Genomic DNA, 14457 nt, shown 5'->3' with positions numbered 1-14457 from the left:
ATGAAGTGATGTTAGATTGAACGTACGATTTAGTACAATATAATGATGCCAGGCCAGCGTGATTATATTGAAGTAAATCATGCAGAAGTTCCAATGTTACCACATGAGGAATATGAGGTGATCCAGGGAAAACTTTGGCAGGGATCACTTGAGCATATGCATTATAGTCTGTTAAAGGTAGGGAAGGAATAACCACGTAGCCAAGATACTGTACAAGAGGGGTCTTGATTGCAGAATTGATAACCCAAAAATTTGTTATAGATATCGACACCCTGGACATTTAAGGAAAAGGTTCTCATATAGGAAAAACCTTAAAATTACTCGCGGAATAGCAATCGTTATGGAGACTTGCATGGATCCTGGTTTTAGTTAGGGTATGTTATGTCACAACGTTTTATTGTTTCGGAGTTGTTTAATACTAAAACGATAGAAACCTTATATCTAAGAACCTTAGCGTTAAGAATAATAAGCCATTAACAACCATGAGAGTTAAGTACTCTATAGGACAAGTAAATGGTAAGCTGGCAGAGATAGAGGAATAATTTAAGGTAGTACTTTAAGATTAATAGGTGGGTCATTTGGAGATGACCTCATATTAACCAAACTTGGGAGTTTTAACGTATTAGTTGAAAATGATTAGTTACCTACGCACAGGCATATGTTATTTGAGAAGATTGATAAAATTTTCACAGCAGTATAATAAGATTGGTTGGAATGAACCTTAAGATTAACCTAACACCCATCAATTTGGGAAATTGGATGCAATAGTTGGTATGAACTTTAAGATTAACTTAGTACTCATCAAGTTAGGAAACTTGATGAAATAGTTTGAACGGACTAACTTTCAAGGATGAAAGCGGAATTTATTTATAATGGGGAAAATTTATTCGTATACCTCGCAAGAATGGTGAAACTATTATGGGAAGAGATGTAGCCCGAAAACTGAATCTTGTTAGTTACATGACATCAACCCGAAATCCCACAATGGAAATGAGAAGAAATTTATCACTAAGTTATCAAAGACGGTAAGGCGGTTAGGACACTTTCTGGGTTATTATTGACCATCTCGCCAAGACTGCTCACTTTCTAGCCATGAGAGAAACCAATACAATGGACAAACTTGCACAACGATACTCAAGGGAAATTGTATTTCGTCACTTCAGCAATTCAAACTCTATATTAAAGATTACCCAAGAATCTCATTTGATACTCATTCCTACGCAACTCTAAACCCTAACTCATTACAAGGAATTCTTTATTCGATGAAAACCACAACGTCATCCTTCTTACCTCGATATTATTAGTCAATCCAGTTCGAAATTTTCCTAAAATCAATGAATGGTTAACTCTCACCCTCATCCTCTCCCATTCGTATCTCACTTATAAGTAACAACTTCACACTTAAACATTTTGGGTCAAAGGACTTATGCTCTACTAATAGTCGTCAATCACATATAAATTCAACAATTTTTGTTACCTCAAATATCACTCAAAATTTTCAAAAGTCTCTTACTCGATTCTCATCGACCTTTTCCAACTTGTAACCTCCGAAATATAAAAATTTTGTTTGCCAAAAATTTTACACACATTATTTTGCTGTGCTATCCTCTCAAAAAAAAAATTTATTTTGTTTGCCATTCATGCAAAATCTTTGAAATTGTACCCATTATATAAAATAAAGTAAATAATTACTCATTTTTGACAAATACATATGAAACTTTACTTTCACTTTTACAAATCAAATCTTTCATTCAAAGGATATTATACTTTGAAGGGTACGTGTTGTACATAACCCTAATTTACTAAGAACTTCGTTCCTTCACTTACATTGTCACCATAAACAATTTCTATAAAACTTTCATTGCTTGTTATATAAAACTTTTAGTGTTATTCGTATCCAAGTCATCATAAAGACTTTATAACCGTCGAAATCAAGAGATTCGCGTGCATGTGATAAAGGCACTGACTACCACGTCATGCAAGGCCTTCGGGCATCCACTGACACTTAAACCATTCAAAACTATTGCGTTACCCCATGGATTTATTTCACCACACCTGTTGGAACAATGCTCTTTCTTACATAACTCTAAGTCCTAACTCATTCCAAGGAACTCTCATTTAGTAACATTAACACCATCGGTATCCTGACTTCATTACTAGTCATAACCTATTTGGCACTTTGCAAATTCAAGAAGCAATTAACTTCTCATCCTCGTGCTCTATCCTTCGTACCTCACTTTTAGCAACGGCTTCAGACGTACATATTTTTGGCCCAAAGACTTGTGTCCTAATAATTACCAAAACTACGTTTATGTCATTAGTATTCATTACCTAGTAACTGGTCACCCGATGATTCAAAGCTTTTTCCACTCAATCTTTTCCAACTCGTAACCTTCGAAATAAGAAAAACCATGTTTATCAAAATTTTTACACGTTGTTTATTTGTGCGGTCCTCACAAGATTTACAGACAATGAAAATACTAAAAACTTTTCTGTCACTTATACGATTTATAAAATCATATATGTATAAATTTATACTTACCTATTTTGATACTAAGTTATATCTTTAAATTATTTAAAAACCGCTCCTTTACCGAGTTATTCAACTTAAGTCAAATAGTTTTGTGCAAATGGTACACGTTGTACCTACTTCTAAATTTACTAGGAACTTCGTTTCGTTCACGTTGACACAACAAACGTTTAAAGGTTTTGTTTTTCAAAACTCCGTTAGTTGATTTTATTAAAGGTTTTCGTATTAGACTACACCATGTATGGGTCACACTATTTCTCGCCCTCTGGTAGAGATGGAACTTACTATAAAGATCTTTGTTAAAAACTCTTGAGCCACTTTGGATGGCGGTTTTATAAAATTTGTCAGAAAATTTTTGCACCCATAAAATGTTCTTTTTAAAGTAGACATGATAAAAATGCGAGCCAATAAATTAGTTTTCCGAGGTACACTCAGTGGTCACCCTATTGCAGGAAAGGCACTAGGTGGGTTTCTGTTCTCAATACTTCACGGCAAATCACAATACCCTCGTAAACCTCATCTCTACAAATCAGTATGTTGAGACACAAGAATCATTTTTGGAGATTCTTTTCACTCGGAGTAAACCATTCTTTAGGACCAAGAGTTCACTCTCACGCCTTTCGTGCGACTTTCTTTTAGAAATGTAATATAAGATACTTTGAGAACCTATGAATCTTGTTATCCCTTGGGAGGGGACTGCTTAAAACATTTACGACACTGATGTGGATACTCTATATATTTCTTCCTTCTTTGGTTGCAACTGTATGTTGCTCTAGTTAACGTTAACCCTAACTTCGACATGTGACTGAAAGGATAAAATTTCATTATAGAACTGTGTTTTCATTCCATCCAAGGATAAGTTCACACGCTGTATGTTAAACTGGGTGATATCTTTCGTTGTTCGTTCAGACCATTCTGAAGGCACTATAAATAATTATGGATTGCAAACATTCTTAAGAATCGGGTTCTTTATGCCTATGGCCTCCTTCCGAAATTAAGGAGTTAGTAAAATCCGTGGCTAACACTATCCAGATATCAAATCGTATGGTTGTGATCACCATGTTTTCCATTCTACCTGTCAAATTTGTATTACTACATAAGCGCTCGATGTTTTAGATGAGTTTAGAAACATTCATGATGCATTTTACGCAACCAGCTTACTGAAGGTGCCTGTAAGGCTAAACACACCATCTTTCCCTTTGTGGATATACATTCAGATGACATACTCATGTTAATCAGAAACGAAATCAATTTGTTGACCTCTTAGGACAAGAGACTTAATTAATGGCGTATACCAATTCTTAATTTTCATACGCCGAAGTACCTTTCAAGGTAAATAACTTACTTCTGAGCCACGAGTCTCACGGAACTTTGATACGCCCCTTCTTATTCGAATACGGTACCATTGTTGGTCACTCCTTAAAATTTCGGGACAAAATTTTCTTTAACAGGTGGGTAATGTAACGACCCTGGTTTTTCCACTTTTAATTATTAATGTTTATTATTAATGCTTGCGTATTAACGAATGTATGTTATTACATTTATTTGTTACCATGATTGCCCGTACATGACTTTACATGTCCCGACACGTCTTTGTAACACACGAACCTTTCCACGAATAATATTTAAGATATTATTTGCATTCATGATTAAGTTTTATTAATCATTTTAATTATCTAAGGTTATTAGTTAATTACTTGAGATTTATTGGATTAATTTGTAAATTAATGGAACTTGGGCTTTTATTAGTGTTAATGGACTTAAAGAGCCCACTCTACTCACCTTAATGGACTTATTAGCCCACTACACATGTAAGTATTACTTTAGAAATAAACTAGATGGATTAACTTGTAAGAATCTAGTTACTTATAACTTTCCCATGTAAACACCCTTATTAACCATCTTTTTAGTCAAATGCACACAAGTAATTAGTGAACATCTCCTTTCCCCTTTCCCCTTTTGATGACCGACGGCCTTGAAGGCCTTTAGAGGTGTTTGTGCATTTTTTTGTTGTTGTATTACTTCTCACTTGTTTCCTCACTTTTACACATACAAGTTTACTTGCTCTCTTTTTCCTCTCAAACTTTCTCTCTTTTCTCTCTAACCTTGTAAGTAATGAGCTTGTTCTTCTTCTTCTTTTCTTTAGTAAAACCGTGGCCTAAACCCACAAATCATCATCAACATTTACTTGTCTTTGATTAATGTTTACTTACTTATGGTTGTTTACTTACTCACTTGTTCTTGTTGTTACTTACTTACATGTTTAAGAATCAAACTCTTTAGTTTGTTCTTCATATTCATCTTATTCATACAAGACATACAAGAACATAAACTTTCTAGTTTATGTTCTACACTTAATGTTTTAAAGAAAGTTCATGAGTTAAATCATACTTGAAGTTCATGTTGTAAACTTAAAAGTTTACTTCCTTAAAGATCAAGACTTTGGCTTGAATCTTTAAAAGTATGAAAACCATGAACTTATTACTTGTTTATTTAGCTTATTTCTTCATTTCAAGTACTTTAGATTTCGTGATTTTGGTTATGAATAGTCAAATGTTACTAGTTAACTTTGATCTCATTTTTCTTGAACAAAAGTAAACTTGAAAATTCAAGAACATAGAAGTATAACTCTTTAGTTATAACTTCAAATATTTATGTAAGATCTAAGTTAATATAGCTTATGGTCTTCTAACTTTGTCATAATCTAGAGCTTATGAGCTTACATACACTTTACAAGATGATAATCTAAGTTTTGTAGCTTATGGTTTCATTAAAGTAAAGGTGCAAGTGTTATTACTTAGGATTTAACTTAATAACTTTAGATCTAGACTTTTGAGTCTTGGATCTTCAAGATCAAACTAAGAACTATGTTCTAAAACCTAAGATCTTGATTAGTTAGTTTACTTTCAAGTTTGTAATTCAATATTACTTTTATATTTCATGTATGTGTTAAATCTAAGACTTTGATGTAACTTTAGTTCATCAAAACACTTGCAACACTTAATTGAGTTGTGCTACATGTCTTAGACTTGCACTTGTGTTATGATGGTCAAAACTTGGTAAAGAATATGTAAACCCATCAACGAGTTATACACTTGAAGCTATATGCATCAAGGATGAGAACCGTGATGAACATCAAGCACCAAGAACCACCGGAACCTACTGTTTCACTGCTTCTGGGACTGATCAGTATGACCTGGGCTACTGTAAGTATGATTTTCAGTTAGATATGTTCGATTAAATAACTTTTCATATAGGACTCATCTTAATCCGAGTTACGGTTTAGGATCTATGGCCCTCCGAACGTCACTATGTCCATTTAACGTTGTGCTGAAATTTCTGACCTACTCGCACTTAAACCGTCACCACGGTTAAACGAAGACGAGTTTTCTTCTGTAAATTTTACCACAACTAAAGGACTCATATACGGAGCCATGTCCACTGGTCTCACCTCATTTCAGTAGGTATAGAGGCTGTGGTGACTGACCGAAGTCAGCCTTTGTTTTAAACTTCTTTCACGAACAAAACTTACTTTACACCTTTTGTTTGATGATGAATGATGATGACCTTTAAGACCTAATTTAAATACACTTAAACCTATTGGAACGATTTACTGACTTAGTGATATTTGAGTTAGGTTGAGGACCCGTTTGGACAACCTACATACTTGCTTATTTCCCGAGTCATACTTTACCGCTACTTTATCATTGTGAGTTATAGCATCCCTTTTTTACTTTAACTATTTTGGGACTGAGAATGCATGCGTGTTTTATGTTTTACATACTAGGCACGAGTACTTAAACTTTATATATGTGTGGGTTATACAACGGCATAAACATTCCCTTTAGCTCGGTAACGTTTAGTCATTGGTTTTTGAACCGGTGAACGCGAATCTTAGATATGGATCCATAGGGTTTGACATCCCCACTCGGGCTAGTCGCGCTAGCATTTAACGAGTGTTTAATACTTTGTAAACATATTGTAACACCCTGATTTTATATATATATATATATATCGCAGTGAAAGACTGAATTACATAAATACCCTTAGATAACATTTACAAACCATAGTTATCAATTTAGCTTAGTTAACGTTATTACAATATTCCAAAACGTTGGTGTTACGTGAAAACATTGTAAAACCAGAAAACATCAGAGTTAAGCACGTAGTCAAACATGTCTTCAACCCAATAGCAACACCCATCCTAACCAGCAGTACCTAAACCTGCAATGGGTGGAAATGTGGGGGGAATTAGCACACAGCTAAGTGAATGGATACTATCTAACAGACCAAGCATAAGCAACTGAACATGCAAGGGATCACAGATATGCTAACGTCCTGAACTAGCATATAATAACTGACAATATGAGGATCGGCGGCTTGTACGAGCACCCGACGTAGTTGATCAAGCTACAGTCTACCGATAGTCCGCTTTACTGATTTCACTGCATAACCGTCCAGACACAACACATGCGTCCTTCTATGCTATACTGAACAATCAGTAACTCATGACCCGACCAGGCTACCACAGTGGACCTCACATCAACTCTACCTTGCCGCCTCGGTGGGTTCCCAACCTTGCCGCCTCGGTTGGTGTCCAACTAATAGTGTGCACATAAGATCACAGATAAATAGTCATGAAATCGTCCTAACTAGCATGGCAATATCTAACTACGCATGGTAAACCTAATGAACATAATCATAGTAATAAAGAGTCTGAACAAGTAGCGTGTCAGCTACTTAATACTCTATCCGAAGATAGACCCACTCACCGATTACCCGTAACTGAACGTTCTCAGAGGTCTAATCTTTCTGAGCCTTCACCTTTTTGTTTATCACCTGTGAATCATCACATAATATCTCAAGTTAGTATTATATCCAAGTATTAATACACAACTTTACATTCAACGGAAAATATTCACATAACAGGCAAGGTTTTCGAGCAACATGGGGTTCTCGAGCAAATTCGAGTTTTTCGAGCAAATCGAGTTTTTCGAGCGAATTCGAGTTTTTCGAGCAGAGGGTTCTCGAGCAACTCGAGTTTTTCGAGCAAATCGAGTTTTTCGAGCGAATTCGAGTTTTTCGAGCAGAAGGTTCTCGAGCACACTTTCGAGCGAGTTTTTGAGCACTGTTTTCGAGCGAGTTTTTCGAGCAGCTTCCTCTTCACCATCAGCTTCGCTGATTTGGTGATTTTAAGCCAAAAAAACTCGATTTCAAGGTTTATAGTCCAAATTCAAGCATAAGGAAACATACTAATTATGCATAAACACTTTTCCTAACTATAAACATCAAAATCTATCATTTACAATCAAGATTTGGGATTAATTCATCCCAAAATACCCATTTTATCATAAACTCAAGTTCTAAAACACAATTCATTGTTTTGGACAGGTTCTAACCTCAAAACCACTTGAAAAACATCATATAAACTATATAGCAACTATTACTAACATCAGTTAAGCATTACAAACACAAAACATGAAGATTCAAGCTTAATTTCATCAAAAACCCACTTTATACCCAAATCCATTTCTATAAGAGTTAAATCACGAATCTAAGCAAACAAACCTGGATAAATGATCACAAGGATGATAAGATTCAGATCCTAAAGCCTCTTAATTCAATTTGTGACTTGGATTAGATTAGGGTTTGCGAGTGAAAGAGTTTGGTACGTACTAGTTTTGAGAATTCTCTAGAAATGAGAAGAAGAAAGCAGTTTACACTATTAAGATGGTATTAAAACCCATACCCCACAATACACGGGTATTTATCAGTTATCTAATATCTTTCGCACTTAATTTGGCAACCCTAACCGAGTCCAAATTTAATAAACAAACCATCTCTGTGACACTTGTCACAAACTGGTCTTAACCAACTAATCAATTAATAATAAACATATTATTAAAATAAAAGCATATTTTAACCACAAATATAAACCTAAGGGCAATTATGTAATCTTACTTCTAACCCCGGTTTCAGTCTGTTACAAATCCACCCCCCTTAAAGAGATTCCGTCCTCGGAATCTGGTCTTGGTCAATGATAATTCTAAAAACGAACATATATTTCATAGCATTATTCCTCAAGAAAGACAAGCTTTTAGTTGCAATTGTTCTATATAAAAGTGATATTCGTTTAAATAATAAAAGGTGAAGACAAAAGACAGATTCGACGAATTAAAGACGCAAACGACCAAAAAGCTCAAAAGTACAAAATACAATCAAAGAGGTTCCAATTATTGATAAGAAACGTCTCGAAATTATAAGAGTACAAGATTCAAAACGTAAAGTACAAGATATTAAATTGTACGCAAGGACGTTCGAAAATCCGGAACCGGGACCAGAGTCAACTCTCAACGCTCGACGCAACGGACTAAAAATTACAAGTCAACTATGCACATAAATATAATATAATATTTAAATAATTCTTATAATTATTTATATATTATATTAATAATAAAAATCCGTCGGCAAGAAAGACTCCAAAGTTGTGAGCTGTATTTACAAACTCCGCGACTCGCGGAGTTTGAAGGCAAAAAGGGCCGCGAGTCGCGGAGCCCCAAATTTTGAAACTCCCTATAAAGCCAACCGAATTCTGATCATTTTTCATATCATCTAATATCCATCTCTCTATCTATATCGTAATATTTATATTTATAATTTATATTTTAATTTTAATTTTAATTATAATTCTAATAATAAGGGTATGTTAGCGAATGTTGTAAGGGTGTAAGTCGAAATTCTGTTCGTGTAACGCTACGCTATTTTTAATCATTGTAAGTTATGTTCAACCTTTTTAATTTAATGTCTCGTAGCTAAGTTATTATTATGCTTATTTAAAACGAAGTAATCATGATGTTGGGCTAATTACTAAAATTGGGTAATTGGGCTTTGTACCATAATTGGGGTTTGGACAAAAGAACGACACTTGTGGAAATTAGACTATGGGCTATTAATGGGCTTTATATTTATTTAACTAAATGATAGTTTGTTAATTTTAATATAAAGATTTACAATTGGATGTACCTATAAATAACCATATACACTCGATCGGACACGATGGGCGGGGTATTTATATGTACGAATAATCGTTCATTTAACCGGACACGGGAATGGATTAATAACCACTAGAATAATTAAAACAGGGGTACAAGGACACTTGGTATAATTGATAACAAAATATTAAAACCTTGGGTTACACTCAGTCGACATCCTGGTGTAATTATTAAACAAAGTATTAAAATCTTGTTACAGTTTAAGTCCCCAATTAGTTGGAATATTTAACTTCGGGTATAAGGATAATTTGACGAGGACACTCGCACTTTAAATTTATGACCGATGGACTGTTATGGACAAAAACCAGACGGACATATTAAATAATCCAGGACAAAGGACAATTAACCCATGGGCATAAAACTAAAATCAACACGTCAAACATTATGGTTACGGAAGTTTAAATAAGCATAATTCTTTTATTTCATATTTAATTTCCTTTATTTTATATTTAATTGCACTTCTAATTATCGCATTTTTATTGTTATTGTATTTAATTGTACTTTTAATTATCGTACTTTTTAATTATCGCAAGTTTATTTTATCGCACTTTTATTATTCGCAATTTCATTATCGTTATTTACTTTACGCTTTAATTTAAGTCTTGTATTTATTTTTAATATTTTACATTTGGTTTTAACTGCGACTAAAGTTTTAAAATCGACAAACCGGTCATTAAACGGTAAAAACCCCCCTTTATAATAATAATATTACTTATATATATATATATATATATATATATATATATATATATATATATATATTTGTATTTTTATAAAAGTAAACTAATATAGCGTTAAGCTTTGTTTAAAAAGATTCCCTGTGGAACGAACCGGACTTACTAAAAACTACACTACTGTACGATTAGGTACACTGCTTATAAGTGTTGTAGCAAGGTTTAAGTATATCCATTCTCTAAATAAATAAATATCTTGTGTAAAATTGTATCGTATTTAATAGTATTTCCTGCTAAAATTTAATAGCTATTTTATATACACCTCGCATAACATCAGTCAATCAGATGAGGGTAACGGGTCTTCATCAACTCTTCTGTCTCCCACGTCAAGTTAGACCCTAAACTGTGCTTCCATTCTACCAAAACCATCGGGATTTCTTTCTTTCTTAACTTAGTAACCTTTCTGTCGACCACTCGGATAGGTTCCTCAACCAACTTGTTACTCAAATCAACTTTCAAATCTACTAGTGGTACGATTTGTTTCTCGTCATCGACTTTACACTTACGCAAATAACACACATTGAAGGTATTATGGATACCAGCTAGTTCGGAAGGAAGATCTAACACAACTGTCTGGTCATTAACCCTCTGAATAATCTTGAACGGTCCAATAAATCTCGGAGCTAACTTTCCTCCCTTACCAAACCTGATAACACCCTTCCACGGTGAAACTTTCAAGTAAACACGATCACCTACTTCAAAGTTTACTGGACGTCTACGTGGATCAGCATACATCATTTGTCTATCCCTGGCAGCTTTTAACTTTTCTCGCGCGATAGCAACTTTTTCGGCTGTCATTTGAACAATCTCGGGACCAGCAAACTGTTTCTCTCCAGCTTCTAACCAACAATTCAGAGTTCTACAACGACGGCCGTACAACATTTCGTAAGGCGGCATCCCTATGCTCGAATGATAAGAATTATTATACGCGAATTCAACCAACGGCAAATGTGTATCCCACGAACCACCATATTCTAATACACATGCTCTCAACATATCCTCTAGCATCTGTATCGTTCGTTCACTCTGACCATCTGTCTGAGGATGATAAGCAGTACTCAGATTCACACGTGTACCCAGATTCTGTTGTAGACTATTCCAGAAGTTCGACACAAATCTAGAATCTCTGTCTAACACAATCGATAATGGCACACCATGCCGACTAATTATCTCTTTCACATATAAATCAGCAAGTTCGCTTAATGACGCTGTCTCACGAGTAGCAAGAAAATGAGCACTCTTGGTCAAACGATCAACTACTACCCAAATCATATCGTGTTTTCTCCGAGTTCTAGGTAATTTTGTCACAAAATCCATTGTGATATGCTCCCATTTCCACTCTAGAATATGTAACTGACACAACGAACCATACGGTTTTTGGTGTTCTGCATTCACTTGCACGCAAATATGACACTTTTCAACAAAACGAGCGATGTCTGACTTCATGGTCGGCCACCAATACATAGATTTAAGGTCATGATACATCTTATTACTGCCTGGATGTACTGTCAATCTAGATTTATGAGCTTCAGTTATGATCAAATCCCTCAAGTCTCCAAGCATAGGCACCCAAATACGGTTATTTAAAGTCTTAAGTCCACGACAATCATCAATTAGGTCAAATTTTCGTTTAGTCATAAGTTCAGATTTAATATGTTCATCCTCCAAAGCACAGGCTTGAACTGTTCATAGTTGATCAATCAAATCTGAAGTTATACTCAAACGCAGAAATTTCACATTCTCATCAGACTTTTTACGACTTAACGCATCTGCTACGACATTTGCTTTACCCGGATGGTACTTTATTTCACAATCATAGTCTTTGATAATTTCTATCCACCGTCTCTGTCGCATATTCAGTTCTTTCTGCGTGAAAATATGCTTGAGGCTCTTATGATCTGTACATATTACACACTTTGTACCATATAAGTAATGTCTCCAAAGCTTCAATGCAAATACCACTGCAGCCATTTCTAAATCATGAACCGGATAGTTACGTCCATGTGTCTTTAACTGACGAGAAGCGTACGCGATAACTTTATCTCTCTGGATCAGTACACATCCCAACCCGGCAAATGACGCATCACAATAAATCACAAAGTCATCTGAACCCTCTGGCAATGCTAACACTGGAGCCTGACACAACAACTGTTTTAGAGTCTGAAAAGCCTGTTCCTGTTGATCTCCCCATCGGAAACTTACATCCTTTCTAGTCAATTTGGTCATCGGACCTGCTATTTTAGAAAAATCTTTTATAAATCGGCGATAATAACCCGCAAGACCCAAAAAACTCTTAACTTCTATCGGCGTCTTCGGCGAATTCCAACCCATTACCGCTTCTATTTTCGACGGATCCACTTTAATACCTGCCTCATAGATAACATGACCCAGAAACTGCACCTCTCGAAGCCAAAACTCACACTTCGAGAACTTAGCGTACAACTGCTCTTTCTTTAACAACTCTAACACTAATCAAAGATGTGTCGCATGATCAGCTTCTGTCTTTGAATATACCAATATATCATCGATAAACACAATAACAAACAAATCTAAATATGGTTTACAAACCCTGTTCATCAGATCCATGAAGACTGCTGGAGCATTCGTCAACCCGAATGGCATAACCAAGAACTCGTAATGCCCATATCTAGTTCTGAACGCTGTCTTCGGTATATCTGATTCTGCAACCCGAACCTGATGATAACCGGATCTAAGATCTATTTTCGAGAAATACGATGCACCTTGCAGCTGATCGAACAGATCATCGATTCTAGGCAGAGGATACTTGTTCTTAACTGTTCTCTTGTTCAATTCTCGATAATCTATACACATTCTCAGTGAACCATCTTTCTTCTTTACAAACAACACTGGTGCACCCCACGGTGAAGAACTTGGTCTTATAAACCCTCTGTCTAACAGTTCTTGTATCTGAGACATCATCTCTCTGATTTCAGAAGGTGCTAACCTATAAGGAGCCTTAGCTACTGGAGTTGTTCCCGGAACTAACTCAATCTTATATTCTACTTCTCTTACCGGCGGCAATCCCGGTAATTCGTCAGGAAACACCTCAAGAAATTCCGAAACCACGGGAATATCAATAACAGATTTCTTCTCTATCTTAGCATCAATAACATAAGCCATAAAAGACTCACATCCCTTAGAAAGTGACTTCCTCGCCTTCATCATAGAAATCAATGGAAAACTGAACCCACTTCATTCCCCTCGGGCCACAATACGGGTTCCATCGGTCAAACGGAAAGTCACAATCTTCTTATCACACTTAATGTGGGCCTTATGTAGGCTCATCCAGTTCATCCCTAATACTACATCAAAACTAGGGATAGGAAACACTAAACAGGACATAGCAAGCAGTCTACCATCAATTTCTATACTAGCTCCAAACACATACGTTGTGACTAGAATCGTCTTACCATCAGCTACCTCTACTCTAACAGACTCAGGCAGCACAGTAGCAGGTAACCCTAATTTAGTACAGAAATCTATAGACATAAATGTCCTATTTGCACCCAAATCAAACAATATTCTAGCAGGTATTGAGTTGATCAAGAACATACCGGTTATGATGTCATCATTATTAGTAGCGGCCTCAACTGTCATCTGAAAAGCCCTGGCTTTCGCAGTCGGTGGGTTCTTTCTCTTATGTCCACTTGAGGCTGTGGAACCCCCGATAGATGCCGAACGCGCCCCTGACCCTGCCCCGGAACTTGCGCCCTTTGACGCCTGACAACTTGCTGAACGATGACCCGGCTGATGACAACTCCAACAAACATTTTCTCTGAAGGAACACCCCTGAGATTCATGACCTACCATACCACATCTTAAACATCTTCTCGTTGACTCAGAACACTGACCACTATGTGAAGACTTACAACCTTTACACCATTATTTCTTTCCAGAACCTGAACCTGATCCACCTTGGTTACCCTTACCCTTTTGTCTAAACCCAAACGATTTCTTAAACTTCGAACCTGATTGACTGGTAGCCTGACTACCCTGTGGTACCACATTTCCCCAATTCATACCCCTAGCTGCTCTTACATCACTTTGCACCATCTTTGCCATCACAAAAGCTTGAGACAATGTCGGTGCTGACCTCACAAAGGTCCTATACTCTGGCAAG

The sequence above is a fragment of the Rutidosis leptorrhynchoides genome, chromosome 1, assembly GCF_046630445.1.
Source record: "Rutidosis leptorrhynchoides isolate AG116_Rl617_1_P2 chromosome 1, CSIRO_AGI_Rlap_v1, whole genome shotgun sequence".
Lineage (NCBI taxonomy): Eukaryota > Viridiplantae > Streptophyta > Magnoliopsida > Asterales > Asteraceae > Rutidosis > Rutidosis leptorrhynchoides.
This window is presented reverse-complemented; position numbering follows the sequence as displayed.